A 16,371-nucleotide genomic window follows, 5' to 3' on the forward strand; every position below is an offset into this window, starting at 1 on the left:
GATGTCCAGGACTAAAGATCCAAATTTTTAAGAACATTTTTCTGCCACCATATTACAGTGGCTTATGCCTGTAATCCCAGCACTTTCGGAGCTGAGTCACGAGGATTACTTGAGCCCAGGAGTTCAAGAGCAGCCTGGGTAAACATGGCGAAACCCTATCTCTACAAAAAATTAAAAAATAAACATTAGCCAGGTGTGGTGGTGCACACATGTGTTCCCAGCTACTTGGGAGGCTGAGGTGAGAGGACTGCTTGAGCCCAGGATGTTGAGGCTGCAGTGAGCCATGTTCATGCCACTGCACTGCAGCCTGGGTAACAGAGCAAGACACCATCTCAAAAAAAAAAAAACCAAAATAATATTTTTCATAAAAATTGGAAGCTTCCTCTTTGTGGTTCTCATTTATCTGTAATGTTTCTTCTTTTATTTTTTGTGACAGAGTCTCGCTCTGTTGCCCAGACTGGAGTGCAGTGGCATGATCTCAGCTCACTGCAACCTCTCCCTCCCAGGTTCAAGTGGTTTTCCTGCCTCAGCCTCCCAAATAGCTGTGATTGAAAAGGCGTGCTACAATTGGCAACAAAAGCCAAAATAGACAAATGGGACCTAATCAAACTCCACAGCTTCTGCACAGCAAAAGAAACAGTCATTAGAGTGAATCGGCAACCAACAGAATGGGAAAAATTTTTTGTAATGTACCCATCCAACAAAGGGCTGATATCTAGAATCTACAAAGAACTAAAACAGATTTACAAGAAAAAAAACAAACAAGCCCATTCAAAAGTGGGTAAAGGACATGAACAGACACTTTACAAAAGAAGACATACATGAGGCCAACAAATATGAAAAAATGCTCATCATCGCTGGTCATCAGAGAAATGCAAATCAAGACTACATTGAGATACCATCTCATGCCAGTTAGAATGGCGATCATTAAAAAACCTGGAGACAACAGATGCTGGAGAGGATGTGGAGAAATAGGAACACTTTTACACTGTTGGTGGGAGTGTAAATTAGTTCAACCATTGTGGAAGACAGTGTGGCGATTCCTCAAGGACCTAGAAATAGAAATTCCATTTGACCCAGCAATCCCATTACTGGGTATATATCTAAAGGATTATCAATTGTTCTACTATAAGGACACATGCACCCGAATGTTCATTGCAGCACTGTTTACAATAGCAAAGACCTGGAAGCAACCCAAATGCCCATCGATGATAGACTGGACAGGGAAAATGTGGCACATATACACCATGCAATACTATGCAGCCCATAAAAAATGATGAGTTCGTGTCCTTTGTAGGGACATGGATGAACCTGGAAATCATCATTCTCAGCAAACTGACACAAGAACAGAAAATCAAACACCGCATGTTCTCACTCATAGGTGGGTGTGGAACAATGAGAACACATGGACACAGGGAGGGGAGCATCACACACTGGGGTCTGCTGGGGGGAAATAGGGGAGGGACAGTGGGGGGTGGAGAGTTGGGGAGAGATAGTATGGGGAGAAATGCCAGATATAGGTGATGGGGAGGAAGGCAGCACATCACACTGTCATGTGTGTACCTATGCAACAACCTTGCATGTACCCCAAAACCTAAAATGCAATAAAAAAAATAATAAATAACAAAAATAATAAAAAGAAAAAGAAAAAGCGTGCCACAACATCTAGCTAATTTTTTGTACTTTTGGTAGAGACAGGGTTTCACATGGTGGCCAGGCTGGTCTCGAACTCCTGACCTCAGGTGATCCTCCCACCTGGGCCTCCCAAAGTGCTGGCATTACAGATGTGAGCCACCACACCAGGCTTTAATGTTTCTTTATTGAAACTTCTGTAAGAGCTAAAAGAGTAGTGAGAGAAACTCTCTCTGCCATTAAAGTTATACTACCTTGAAAATCCTCTCTGGGTCTCACTTTTGAGATCTTTAGAACCAGGCATTTGGGCCAGCTGACCTGTAAAGTATCTCAAAGTTCTAACAGACTGATTCTAATGGTCTATATTTTCCACGTTTCTTTTGAGTGCATGAAAAAGCATGCATGTGAAGTTGTGCCGTTATTCTAGTGGGTCCTACTCAGGTCGGAGAAGAGGACCAGAAACTGCTGCACATGATTGTATGCCCATTTATAAGACTGGTATGGAAGAGGAGCTAGAAATAAGTGAGGAAAAGGGCAGTGAGGTGGAGAGGAGAGCAGAACTGGCAGGAGAGCTATCCTGGAATGGTAAGCACCTGGTCAGAGCTAGAGAAAAGAGAAACCTTGCACAGGCCCCGCATCAGACACCTGCAGAGCTTTTGATGATTGAAGTGACAGTTAAAATCACCCAAATAAGGGTCAGCCCAGGGGGCTCCTTTCTCCCCACTGAATTCAAAATTAGCACAACCCTACTCTATGAATAAATATGATGGAACCCCTTTACTTTGCTGGTGTTTATGACAAAAATCACACATGCATTTTAAACTGAGTCAAATCTGGCTCTTACAACATGATGTCATGTTTGAGGGACATGGTTTGACCTGTAATATAATGATGGACGGAATATGGAAATCAAGGTATTGTGCTTTATTAGGAGGGGATTAAGTTTTCAATTTCTACATGGGATGCAAATCATTTATAGCCAAAATTACCCCTAGGAAACCTCTTAAGTTACACTTAATGTATACAGTCACCCCTCAGTATCCAAGGGGGACTGGTTCCAGGACCACCTCCTACATCCAGGATGCTAAAGTCTGTGGATGCTTAAGTCCCTTGTATAAAATGGCATAGTATTTGCATATAACCCACACACATCCTCCTGTCTACAAACTGTCCCTGATTTTCAGTTTCACAATGGTGCAAAAGCAACCAGCATTCAATAAGCTCCTTGACATGATGGAATCATGTCCAGATAAACCCATAAGTCAAAGAGCATGTGTACTTTAAATCACCTCTAAATTACTTATAATGCCTACTATAATGCAAGTGCTATGTAAATAGCTGTTATACCATATTTTAAAATTTATATTATATTGTATTGTTATATTGTTTTCTTGGGTTTTTTTTCCAAATATTTTCAGTCTGTGGTTGGTTGAATCCACAACACAGAATGCGTGGATACGGAGGGTTGACTGTACATGATTGTATGTATACAACCCTATACAATCATATGGATATGTGTACTGCATTGGTTTAAAGGACATGTGTAAAGAAAACAAAAAAAAAATCATATGGATATGTGAATATTTTATATATATTATATAGATAATATGGATATATGAATATTTTATATATGTGATAAACTATATGAAAATAAAATTTTCTAGTATTTTTCTCCTTTTTTGCCATATGCAATAATTGAAATTTACAGAAATTCAATGTATGTATGATGGGACTCTGTTAAACTACAATAAGCACTGGCCAAGGAGTTCGCACTTTAAGTAATTACCCAAGTCACCTTGGTCAAATTGCTTAACACATTCAGGCCTTAGTCATCATCAAAGAAATGAGGAAGAGATATCTAACACTCATTTTTATTTGATTCTAAGTCATAAGGCGTAACAGTTTTTAAGAACTGACCTTGTCCTTCAGAATGTATTCCATGAGTTCTGGATTTCTTTTTTCTGTCTAGAAATCATTTACTTGGCTAGGTTTACCTAGATCGTAGTGGTACTGTAAGATTAATTCCAAATCTCACAAACGTGCATAAAGGCCCCTTTGTTGGTCAGACAAATTCCTCAGTAGAAACCATCTCTTTCATCTCAGCTACACATTATCCTCTGAACTGCAGGTGCCTTGGGGTGATCACTGCATGAAAGACTAATTCTTTTTTTTGTTTAGTTTTTTTTTCTTTTTTTTGCCAAAAACTACAGAGAATATACCAAGTAACTAATTAATTCTTTACAGCAGTCTTTCCTGAAAATTTTCAAACCAAAAAATGGGAACGTTTTACTGAATTACAGCTTTTATATAACCTGGTCAACAAAAATCTATGTGTGTGTCAGCCTTTTAAATCTCCTCAATCTAAAATAAATCCTTCAAGAAGTACCTTGTGCACGTCTGCAGTTCTAAGTAATCCAGTCTCCAAAAGTGTGCTTTGAGGGAGAGTTAATAGCTCTGGAAGGTGTATCCGAATGATTTTCTTCTAAAACAATACTATAGACTCACTATCCTTTGGTATTTTCCCTTAGTTATATGTCCTCCCTTCCAGCTTTTGACAATGTCATTTTATTTAAATAAATTAATTTTTTGAGACGGAGTTTCGTTCATTGTCACCCAGGCTGGAGTGCAATGGTGCGATCTCAGCTCACTGCAACTTACGCCTCCTGGGTTCGAGCAATTCTCCTGCTTTAGCCTCCTGAGTAGCTGGGATTACAGGCAAGTGCCACCATGCCCAGCTAGACCATGTCATTTTATAAGCTATGCTCAGCCCAAACCTTCCAGCCAAGTACCTCGATTTCTTAGATTTCTTTCTTTCTTTTCTTCTTTTCTGAGACAGAGTCTCACTCTGTCACACAGGCTGGAGTGCAGTGGTGCAATCTCGGATCACTGCAACCTCTTCCTCCTGGGTTCAAGCAATTCTCTGCCTCCACAGTAGCTGGGATTACTGGGGCCTGCCACCACGCCCAGCTATTTTTTTGTATTTTTAGTAGAGTCGGGGTTTCACCATGTTGGCCAGGCTGGTCTTGAACTCCTGACCTCGTGATCCACCCGCCTTGGTCTCCCAAAGTGCTGGGATTACAGGTATGAGCCACCGTGCCCAGCCAGATTTCTTTAGATGCCTTCCTCCTGCTCCCTGTCTACCCTCTAGGCCTCATTGAATGAGGGCTAACTAAAGTAGGTCAAGTCCTTCCTGAGACCGCCTAACACTCTCATGTATCCCTTCAGAAAAGGCAAGGACATTCGATTCAACTTCAGGATCAAATCCTACTCTACTGCTCCCTGACTAGCCAAGAGACCTCAATCAAGTCATTTCCCTCTTGGGAGCCTCCTCAATGCAGCTGACTGAGTTACTTAAAATTGAAATTTTGGCTGGGCGCCATGGCTCATGCCTATAATCCCAGCACTTTGGGAGGCAGAGGCGGAAGGATCCCTTGAGCCCAGGAGTTCAACACCAGTCTGGGCAATATAGTGAGACCTCGTCTCTACAAAAAATCAAAAAATGAGGTGGGAGAATCACTTGAGCCCAGGGGTCAGGGTTGCAATGAGCCATAATTGTACTACTGCACTCCCACCTGGTCTACAGGAGTGAGACCCTGTCTCAAAAAAATAAAAAATTGCAATTTTGTTCCCAAATCCAGTTTTCCTGTTCTCCCTAACTCTGCTCTAGTTTTGATTTTTCCCACAGAACTTATCACTTATCATATCATTTACTTATTATCATATTGTTTATCATCTAACTCCTCCCCCTCAAATGTAAGCTCTGCAAGGTAATTTGGTCATTGACATCTTTATTTGGTCATTGACATTTCCCAGAAGTCTAGAACAGTGTCTGATACATAATAGGTGCTCAATAAATACATGTTAAATGAATGAATAAAGAGAAGGGAGTCATTCAGGCTATAAATAATTAAAATTATTTTTGAAACCTCTCTGGCCTCTCTCGCCTTGTAAGTCTGTCTTAAAGACTATTCATCTCTGTACAGTGACTTAACTCTGATTAAATATATCCCCACATTTCAGTGAACATAAGGGAAAATTTAAACTATAGCACTCTGCCAAGAATGATGAATTTCCATGACTACAAGACAAAATAAAGAGTATATGATCTTTATACAAAATAGCTCACAGATATTAAGAAATGAAAGTAATTATGAGCTCTCTTTTTATCTGGAAATTTCTGCTGTAGCATAACTTATGTGTGTGTTTATCCACTATGTACCAGGAGCTGAGGAAAGAAAATTAGGGGCACAACTGAAATGATTAAACATCAGAAATGAGGCTCTGGCCCATTTTACCCAACGCCAACTCCAATCATGTATGTGGGGTCTGCAAGTTGCTGTGTCTCTATCGTTGTGGGAGCGGGAGGTTCCACTGCAGAATAACGAGCCCCAGTCTCCTCTTTCCCACTTCTTTTCTTTTATTTATTTATATTTATATTTATTTATTTCTCTCCCACTTCTTAATGCTCTACCTCATCTAGGCTTCCAGAGGCCACAATTTTTTTTTTGTGCAACTCCAATTTCTTTAGCATTATTTTCTTTATTCACCATGATCCTAGAAGAGCTTGTTCTAACCTTCAGTCTTTGGGATTTGGATGCCAAATCCCAAGGTTTAAGGAGGCATACTTTCCTACTTGCTTGCCTCTCATGCTTACTTGCTTTTTAAATATTTTGGATGCACAGCCAATGATGAATTCCATTTCTCCCTCTGTCCCTCTCCCCGCCTCTCTCTGTCCTCATTGATTAAGGTATGTTTTATACCAGAAATCACATTTTAGTCAACATTTTCAGCAATCAAGGTATAAGGGTGCCAAATCAAGAAACAGAGATTTCTTTAACCGTTACTGAAGGGAAGGAAGAAATTCACCACTGTTTGGTAATTGTTAATTACGTTTTCCAGCTACAGATGTAACCGACATCATGTGGGCATGTGTCTATGTGTACTTGTGAGCACAGGTATGAAAATGTAAGTATGAGTATTTATATCTGAAAAAGAAAGCTACTTATTATGGTTATGATTCTATCTACAGGAAGAACAATTTTATCATTAAGCATTAGTCCATTTCCAATAATCTTATTTCAACTCTTTCAGAACTGGAAACCTGAAGAAAAGTCTACAAAAGACCTTTCTAAGAGGTCATAACATTCTTATCTAAAAAGTTGAAAAACAGTGTTCTGGGCCAGGCGTGGTGGCTCATGCCTATAATCCCAGCACTTTGGGAGGCTGAGGCAGGCTGACTATAGGCATGCACCACCACACCCTGGAGTGGAGATCAGGAGTTCAAGGCCAGCCTGACCAATAGGGTGAAATTGAATCTCTACTGAAAATACAAAAATTAGCAGGGCGTGGTGGCATGTGCCTGTAATCCCAGCTACTCTGGAGGCTGAGACAGAAGAATTGCTTGAACCTGGGAGGTGGAAGTTGTGGTGAGCCAAGATTGCACTATTGCACTCCCACCTGGGCAACAAACGAGACTCCATCTCCAAAAAACAAACAAAAAAACGAAAAAAAAGCCCCAGTGTTCTGTAACATCTTTTCCTACAGTGGGAAACATGGTATGACCTAGCAGTTTAACAGTGAGAAGTTTAGAGTCCAACAAATTTGGAATCAAATCCAGACCCATCATTTAGCAAGTTATTCAACTTATGTGAGCTTCAGTGGCCTCTCTTAGGAAAAAGGAATAATATTGCCCACGTCATCAGGTTGCTTTGAGGATTTAATGAGATAATACACATGCTGTTATTCTTAAGAACTCATCCCTGCCATATGGGGTAAAAACTGACAGGAAAGCAGTTAAAATGTAGGACTGGAAATTTAGAAAAACGCCAAATTTCACCAAGATAAATGAGCAAGAGTACTCAGGAGTGATCAATACATAATGGATGAATGAATGGGAGGAATATTTATAGATCTTACTACATGCCCGAAGCTGCCAGAGGCTCCAGACACGCAGCTCCAGGATATGCACACTGTCACAAAGATGAGTACATGGCTTATTGCCTTTACATCCTTGTTTATAGATGTACTCAGTACCGTTCTCAAAATGACAAACGTAATGACAGGAACGGCAGTCTTAGGGGCTTGGCAGACCCTCTCTCCAGTGAAATAACTATTTAACTTGTGAACATCTTTTTTTTTTAAGACAGAGTCCCACTGTGCTGCCCAGGCTGGAGTGCAGTGGTGTGATCTCAGTTCACTGCAGCCTCCGCCTCCTGGGTTCAAGCCATGCTCCTGCTTTGGCCTCCCGAGTAGCTGGGACTACAGGCATGCACCACCAAGCCCAGCTAATTTTTGTGCTTTTTTTTTTTTTTTATACGGACTTTCGCTCTTGTTGCCCAGGCTGGAGTGCAATGACACGATCTCAAGTCACTGCAACGTCTGCCTCCTGGCTTCAAGCGATTCTCCTGCCTCAGCCTCCCGAGTAGCTGGGATTACAGGCGTGAGCCACCGTGCCTGGCCCTATTTTTGTACTTTTTGTAGAGATGGTGTTTCGTCAGGTTGCCAAGGCTGGTCTCCAACTCCTGGGCTCAAACAATCCACCCACCTCAGCCTCCTAAAGTGCTGGGATTACAGGCGTGAGCCACCACACCTAGCAGAACATCACTTAAAAAAATTAAAAACTGTTAAAGCCACTGGACATTGTCCTAATGGCATACAGCATGTGGAGAAACATTTAAGAAAACTTACTAAATTTTGATACCAACAGAGAGAGTCTGTGGCATGTGAGCCGTGATCTACTCTAACTCCCTTCATGGATCAGTGTGAAGGATGCTCTACTTCAAGTGGACGCATCCAAGACGGGTCTCCTCCTTCCCCCAGCTCCCAGCAGAGGGCTACGGTTTTGCCTCAGAAGGAGCAAGCTGATGGTCATCCCTCATGCCCCCCAGCTCTGCATTACAGAAGCTGGATTCCAGGCAAGCACAACAGAAAGGACTGGGGTTCACTTCCCTCACTCATTGGGCAGCAGCCCTATGGTAGGTATGGCAGCCTGCAAATGCTAGACCCCAACTGCATCCATGCTTGTGCAGCCATGAGGAGGTGTCATGCCAGGAAGGTCCAGCCAAGAAGACCAGGGGCTATTATCCCTGCCCACCACCCCACTTGTGGAACGAGGCGGTCACTTGAGTAGAAGTGGGCCACTGCCCCTGCTCCAAGCTGCAGTGCAACGGCACAGAGGTTTGGCCCAGGGGCAAAGGCAGGTCAAGAACAGAGCACTGCCACTCTGCCTAAAGGGGACTGGCCTTATTGGGCACTGAGTATAAGGAAGTTCATGCATAAAGGCACTATTGAAAACAATGGAGATGTTGGGAGTAAGCATTTATGAGGAGGATGGTCCCGCTGAGATGCTAGTAACAACAGTACACCAGCTAAAAGAAATTTAACAGACTGAATCAGGGAAAGGAGAGATGAGAAAAGAGCCTTCGGGGAGGTCGGAGTAAGCCTCCAACATGGTCAAAGCCCTGCCCCTGCTAAGGGGTCTAACTTTATTTGATCCGACTGTAGAGCAATCTGTGGGCCAGGGCATTGATAAAAAACAATCGAGCAATCAGCTAGCAATTAGGGAAGGCTAACAGCTGGGACTACTTCAATGGAGGCAGATGGGTCAGAAGCTTAAAGGAGAGATCAGGGAAAGAGAAGGTCAAAGAGAGCCCAATTAAAACCACAGCAACCCTGGTGGTCCTGGTGGGCATGCATGCATGCCCAAGGCAACACTCTGTGAAGAGTGACATCAGAGGCGGCACGCTGAAGGGGAATAGATTTCACTGAACTAGTCCAGACAAGTCACTCAGCAAACAAACAAAAAACAATAACAACAAGCCCCAGAGGGGCATGGGATTAACTACCTAGGGTTACTACAATGTAAGATTACAAGACAAGCAAAGAAAAAACTGACTCATATGGGGGAAGCAGGCAATAAAAACTGCTTTTGAAGGGACTAGACGTTGACTTAGCAGACAAAGATTTCAAAGCAACTATTATAAATATGTTCAGAGACATATATAAAACACTCCACCCAATAAGAGTGAAATATATAGTCTTCTAAAGTGCACATGGAGCATTCTCCAGGATAAACCATATGCTAGGCCACAAAAAAAGCCTCAACAAATTTTAAAAGGATTTACCAAAAAAAGAAAAAAGTTTAAAAGGAATTTGAATCAGGCAAAGCATGTGTTCCCTGACCACAATCAAATTAAATTTGAAATCAATAAAAGAAAGAAATATGGGGAATTCATAAATATGTAGAAATTAAATAACACTACTAAATAACAGATAAGTTAAAGAAATCACAAGGATATTTAGAATATACTATTGAAAATAAAAGCCCAACATAGCAAAACTCTTTTTTAAGTCAGCAGCAATTGTTTAATAACATCGCAAACTTAAGGGATGGAGCTAAAGCAGTACTTAGAGGGAAATTTGTATCTTTATTAAAAAATAAAAAAGATCTTAAATCAATAATATTACCTCCTAAAGAAACTAAAAAAAGAAGAGCAAAGTAAACCTAAAACAAGCAGAAGGAAGGAAATGATAAAGATTACGAGGCATGAAAATAGGGTCTGGAGGCAGGGAACACAAGGCCAATTCACACTTCTGCTATAACAGGAAACCTCTTCTCAATAGGGCTTACACTGCAAATCACTTTGTAACTTTACTTCATCCTCTCCATTTACATAGGGTGTACCCCAAGTAACCAATGGAATCCTCTAGGGGATATTTAAACTCCCCAGAATTCAGTAACTGGGACTTTGAGCTCCTGTGCTTGGTCTGCTCCCAGCACTGTGGAGTGTACCGTCATTTCAATAAAACCCCTCATTCCTTCCTTGCTTTGTTTGTGTGTTTTGTCCAATTCCTTGTTCAAGAACACTAAGAATCTGGACACCCATCACAGTTAATATATTTTGGTGAGCCAGCCAGGAAGAGGAGGTAAGCCCAAAGTTTGGGACTCATTTTCTTTTCTCCCTCTCTCTCTCTCTCTCTCTCTTCCTTTCCAACCCGGGACTCATGGAAGTCAGTGAAACTAAGGGGTGTCTACGTGGAGAGGCCTGACTGCCACTGCTGGTCTGCTTAAGGGACCAGGGTCTTTTCATTTTTTTATTTCTCTCATTGTATTTCAGTCTTTGAGCAGCTGTTTCTTAATAGTTCCTTGCAAATTAAGGGCAACTGGCAAGGGTCACTCCCCAGTACTGCCATACTGCCTGAAGGAATGGGAATAACTGCCTTGCCTGGAAGGGAGAAGGACTTTTTTTTCTTTTTAAAAAATATTTTCTGCACATAGTCCCTCATTCTTACCTGCATTGCAGCTCAGAGCAAACTCACACTTGATTCAGGAGACTTAAACCTTCTTTTCCTATTCTTAATTCTTCCCTAATCATAGTCTACTGGCTAAGGAACAAAAAGGCCTATCCAGCATCCAGTTCTTACCACAGTTCATGGCTATTCTTACAACGTTCATAGCAGGCTCTGGAGGGAACACATGCAAAGTGGCACCAGTGCCCACCTAAGTAGTGCCAGAGATGTCTGGAACTCTAAGGTTGGACTCCACAGGAGGGCGCTCCCGGGGATCCTGAGGACCTCAACCTGCCCAAAGGGGATGCCCTTGGCAGAGGTTCTGAGATGTAGTATTTTTTTTTTTTTTTGAGATGGAGTCTTATTCTGTGGCCAAGGCTGGAGTGTAGTGGCAGGATCTCAGCTCACTGCAACCTCTGCCACCTGGGTTCAAGCAATTCTCCTGCCTCAGCCTCCCAAGTAGCTGGGAATACAGGAGCCTGCCACCGCACCTGGCTAATTTTTATAGTTTCTTTTTAGTAGAGATGGGGTTTCAACATTTTGGCCAGGCTGGTCTTGAATCTCTGACCTTAGGATCCACCCGCCTCAGCCTCCCAAAACGCTGGGATTACAGGTGTGAGCCACCGTGTCTGGCCCTGAGTCTCGTATTAAACCCTCCTTAGACTCTTCTCTTGCAGTTGCAATGCTGCTTGGCCCAAAATTGTTTAGAATCTGAAGTGTACCGGTCTAATGGGAAAGTGAGGTGGCATTGCATGTATCCAGGCTTTTGTGCTGCTGTTCTAAGCAAGGGGCCTGGTTAACGTGTGGTGCCCTCCTTTGGTACTGCTTGGCCCCAGTGCTCCTAGGAGTCTGGGAAGGTTTTAAAAAAATCAAACTGCCATGGAAACTGCTTTACCCGAAATTTTGGTTCACAGCCTTCCTTGAATTATCTATTGGGGCAAAGTAAAACCAGCAAGCTATATTGCTGTCTCATGGCTAAGGTTCCAAGCTACTGGATCTTTGTTATGTGGGTGTATACATGTCTAAATGTGTTTATTTGTATGTACTCTTATTGTAATGTGTTGTGTCTACTAAATTGGCTTATAAGTAAAAGTGCACTCATAAATTAGGTAAGTCTAAGCACTTCAAGTTCATGTGACTTAAGTATAACTTTACTAAAGAATCTAGCTTTAAAATTATTGGTGGAATAAAAATAGGCCTTCAGAATTGTCAGCATACATTTTGTCTAAATTTTATGTTTGTCTTTGCTAGATATTTTAAAATGTCAGTGTTAATTCAAGCTGGGAGTTGCTGAGGGCCAGCCTGGCTCCCATTCTATTCAAAGTCTCATAACTGATTGCTTCCTTTGGAAAGGCTAATCAGAAACTCAAAATAAGGCAACAGTTTGTCTCCCACCTGTGATCTAAGCCAAACCAATGTTCATTTTACATATGTTGATTGATGTCTACTGTCTCCCTTGTTAAAAGTAAAAGTTGGCCAGGTGCGGGTGGCTCATGCCTGTAATCCCAGCCCTTTGGGAAGCCAAGGTGGGCAGATCACCTGAGATTGGGAGCTCAAGACCAGCCTGGTCAACAATGGAGAAACCCCACCGCTACTAAAAATACAAAATTAGTCAGGCGTGGTGGCACATGCCTGTAATCCCAGCTACTTGGGGGACTGAGGCAGGAGAATCGCTTGAACCCAGGAGGCGGAGGTTGCAGTGAGCTGAGATTGCACCATTGCACTCCAGCCTGGGCAACAAGAGCAAGACTCTGTCTCAAAAAAAAAAAAAAAAAAGTAAAAATCATGCTTACAGTGAATGAGATAAATGTTTTAGGTAAATGTTTTGTGTAAATTAAAATCTTAAAGTTATTTTTGACACTCATTTAATTTCTGGGTCATTTCCAATTAAGAAAGGGTTGTAATATGGGGAAATATGTTTCTAAAATGTGGAATTGTTCTTATCTATAAATGCCCATATCTAATAGTTCAGGATTTCTTGCCTTTTAAGGTTTCACTAGAGTTTTAGATTACCAAGGATAAAATTCTAGTTAACATGTGATTCAGTATACAAAATGTGCCAGAAAGGGTTATTAGTGAAAAAAATAAATAATTTTGTGTAATCCAGAAGTTATCTAAAAGTTCAAATTACAGATTTAAAAACGTTATTTAGGAAACAATGTAGTAAGGAATCATTAAGTAGGGGAGAAAGATGTGGAAAAGTTTAAATAATAAAATATCCTTTAAAACCTGATAGAGAATTGGAGGCATTTGGGTAATTTACATTTTCATAGTTAAAGCTCTTTTTTTTTTTTTTTTTTTTTTTAATTTTGAGACGAGTCTTGCTCTGTTGCCCGGGCTGGAGTGCAGTGATGCAATCTCAACTCACTGCAGCCTCCACCTCCCAGGTTCACATGATTCCCCTGCCTCAGTCTCCGGAGTAGCTGGGACTACAGGCATGCACCGCCACGCCCAGCTAATTTTTGTATTTTTAGTAGAGATGGGATTTCATCATGTTGGCCAGGATGGTCTCGCTCTCTTGACCACGTGATCCGCCCTCCTCAGCCTCCCAAAGTGCTGGGATTACAGGCATGAGCCACCATGCCTGGCCCATAGTTAAAGCTTTTAGTCTTGATTAAAGTAAAATAAGAAGTATTGTAAAAATGCACCAGCAGTTTGGCAATTCTTTTTTTTTTTTAATAGAGTTAAGCATGAAGCTGGATTTAGTGTGGAGCTACATTTCACATACATGCCTGCACTGCTTCACACTGTTTACTGTTTCTTGTGGATGGTGCTGGAGTGCTTATTGGTCATGTGTCTAAAGTGAGTTTCTTAATTGTACAGAATGTATAATAATATTAGTGAACTTAAGGATACTTAATTTTACATCAGGGATGAAATATTCATTATGTGGGTTTTTGGGGGCCCTAGGTAACACTATAACCTCCAGGATAAATTGAGTAGGAAAATTTCGGGTTGGTTTCTTGCTTGTTTTTGTTTGCTGTTTATTCTCTTGTGGCTTTGCTTGTGTGTGGATACATATATAAAACCATGATGTTTTTTAGTTCCTAGTGTAAGGCTTTTATTTTGTTCTATGTTCACTTCCAGCAAGTCATCATTCATTCCATTTACCTGGAACTCCTAAGCTAACTTTCTTGGGCCTACAGGAATTAATGGAGCACACCAGCTTTTTTTTTTTTTTGAGATGAAATTTCACTCTTGTTGCCCAGGCTGGAGTGCAATGGCTCCATCTTAGCTCACCCCAACCTCCACCTCCCAGGTTCAAGTGATTCTCCTGCCTTAGCCTTCTGAGTAGCTGGGATTACAGGCATGCGCCATCACACCCGGCTAATTTTGTATTTTTAGTAGAAATGGGGTTTCTCCATGTTGGTCAGGCTGGTCTCAAACTCCCAACCTCAGGTGATCTGCCTGCCTTGGCCTCCAAAGTGCTTGGATTACAGGTGTGAGCCACCATGCCTGGCCAAGGGTAAAAACTTTTTACCAGTCTCTGGCCTCTTTCTCTCTGCACAAACTGGTTAAATATAAAGTAAAAGTCACTGTATATCTCCTCTGTAAAGTTTTTTTTTTAATTAATTGGCTTAATAATAATAAGAGCCTAAGTCCAATATTTAGTCAGAAAAGTGAAAAACGTAATGCATTTTATTTAGTTCATGTGACTTGAGTAATCTTTGGGAAATAAAGATGGTTTTAAAGATCATTGGTGAAATACAATTGTCTTCCAAATGTAAACATGTGATTTAAATTATGTTCAAATATTAAGTTTGCCAAATACTTTAAGGTTATAAACTGCTTCTTTGACTTTTGAAATTGTTTAACTTGCCTGCTTTCCAGCCAGGTAAGGCCTGGGGATGTGTGGAGTTGGCCACGCCCCTAAGCTATGCTGGAAACAGTCAAACCTTATCAGAACACAATTCACCAGGTTTTACATTAAAGTTAAAACTGCTAAGAGTCCTCATTGTAACATGCAATTAAGACTACTAGAAACAGTTTTTTTTTTTTTTAGAGATGGGGTGTCACCATGTTGGCCAGGCTGGTCTCAAACTCCTGACTTCAGGTGATCCACCCATCTCGGCCTCCCAAAGTGCTGGGTATGTGCAAGATGTGTGACAACAGTAGAATGTGAGGTTTTTTTTTGTTGTTGTTTTGTTTTTGGTAAAAGGTTATAAAAGGTTTTTACTTTTTTTTTTTTTTTTAAGAGATGGGGTTTTCACCATGTTGGCCAGGCTGGTGGTCTTGAACTTCTGACCTCAGGTGATCCACCCATCTCAGCCTCCCAAAGTGTGGGATTACAGGCGTGAACCACTGCACCCGGCCTAGGTTTTTACTTCTTTAAAATTTCTCAGTCATCATTTTGGCAAAGTAAGTAATTTATGGTAATCTGGAATTCCAAAATCAAACTTCAGTTTCAAAATTGTCTTTCCTAATGACTGGCTTTTTTAATGAATCAGAGGGCTCCTGAAAACGTCCAAAAAGGAGGTAAGCAGGATTATTTGACATCTTCAGGTACATGGGATTGCCAAAATGTGTTCAACCTTCTTCAGGTTATATTTTTGTGAGTAATATTAATATATATATTCCTAAATTGTATGGAATTTATAAAATTCTAATGTCTATATGCTATCAATTATAATTATGGTTATTATGCTAAGTTATTGTAAACCACAAAAATAACGAAATTTTCTTGTCAGTGCTATGCACCTAATTTGGAAAAACAACTGGTATACAAGAAGATATAAGTCTAATGTTAATGAAGCATGGACTCATGGAGAACCAAGATGGCCACCTCATCCTTCCTGAGTTCTTTTTTTTTTTTTTTTCTTTTCTCCCAAGCTTGTATAATCCCAGCACTTTGGGAGCCCAAGGCAGGTGGATCACTGAGGTCAGAAGTTCAAGACCATCCTGGCCAACATGGTGAAATCCCATCTCTACTAAAAATACAAAAAATTAGCCTGGCATGGTGGCACATCCCTGTAATACCAACTACTCGGGAGGCTGAGGCAGGAGAATTGCTTGAACCCGGGAGGCGGACGTTGCAGTAAGCTGAGATCACGCCATTGCACTCCAGCCTGGACAACAAAAGCAAAACTCCATCTCAAAAAAATCTGCATTCCATGGAAATCATCATGACAAAAATAAAATAATCCAAATTGAATACATTGGTGTAATGACTTACAAATTGTTTAAAATAGTTTATAACCAATACTTGATTCCATACTCCTGGGAAAACAAAGCTTCAGGTACATTTGGTCACCTGATGGGCTATTTAAACATTTTATAAAGGGATTTGATTAAATTGTTATTTTCAATGCATGTTTTCTGGTTGTTTAAAAGCTTTCCCATGCAAGAGGGCTGATGTTATAACAGTATATTGTTATGCTACAGTGTATTTTCATGAGGTAAAAAAGCTTTTCATGGTTTGGATCTTCTGGAAACATCAAAGAAAGACTGTCC

At 41.0% G+C, this 16,371-nt stretch overlaps 1 long non-coding RNA gene across 1 annotated transcript; it reads left to right on the forward strand.

Moving 5' to 3' along the window:
• Positions 1-3,952: 3,952 nt before the first annotated feature.
• On the forward strand, positions 3,953-15,699 carry LOC116546006. Its single transcript, XR_004266551.1, has 4 exons — positions 3,953-3,963; positions 8,113-8,117; positions 15,080-15,089; positions 15,238-15,699. It is a non-coding gene; the product is annotated as an uncharacterized LOC116546006 (long non-coding RNA).
• Positions 15,700-16,371: the final 672 nt, after the last annotated feature.

This window comes from Sapajus apella, unplaced genomic scaffold, assembly GCF_009761245.1.
Source record: "Sapajus apella isolate SASKATOON/1434 unplaced genomic scaffold, GSC_monkey_1.0 scaffold495, whole genome shotgun sequence".
Taxonomy (NCBI): Eukaryota; Metazoa; Chordata; class Mammalia; order Primates; family Cebidae; genus Sapajus; species Sapajus apella.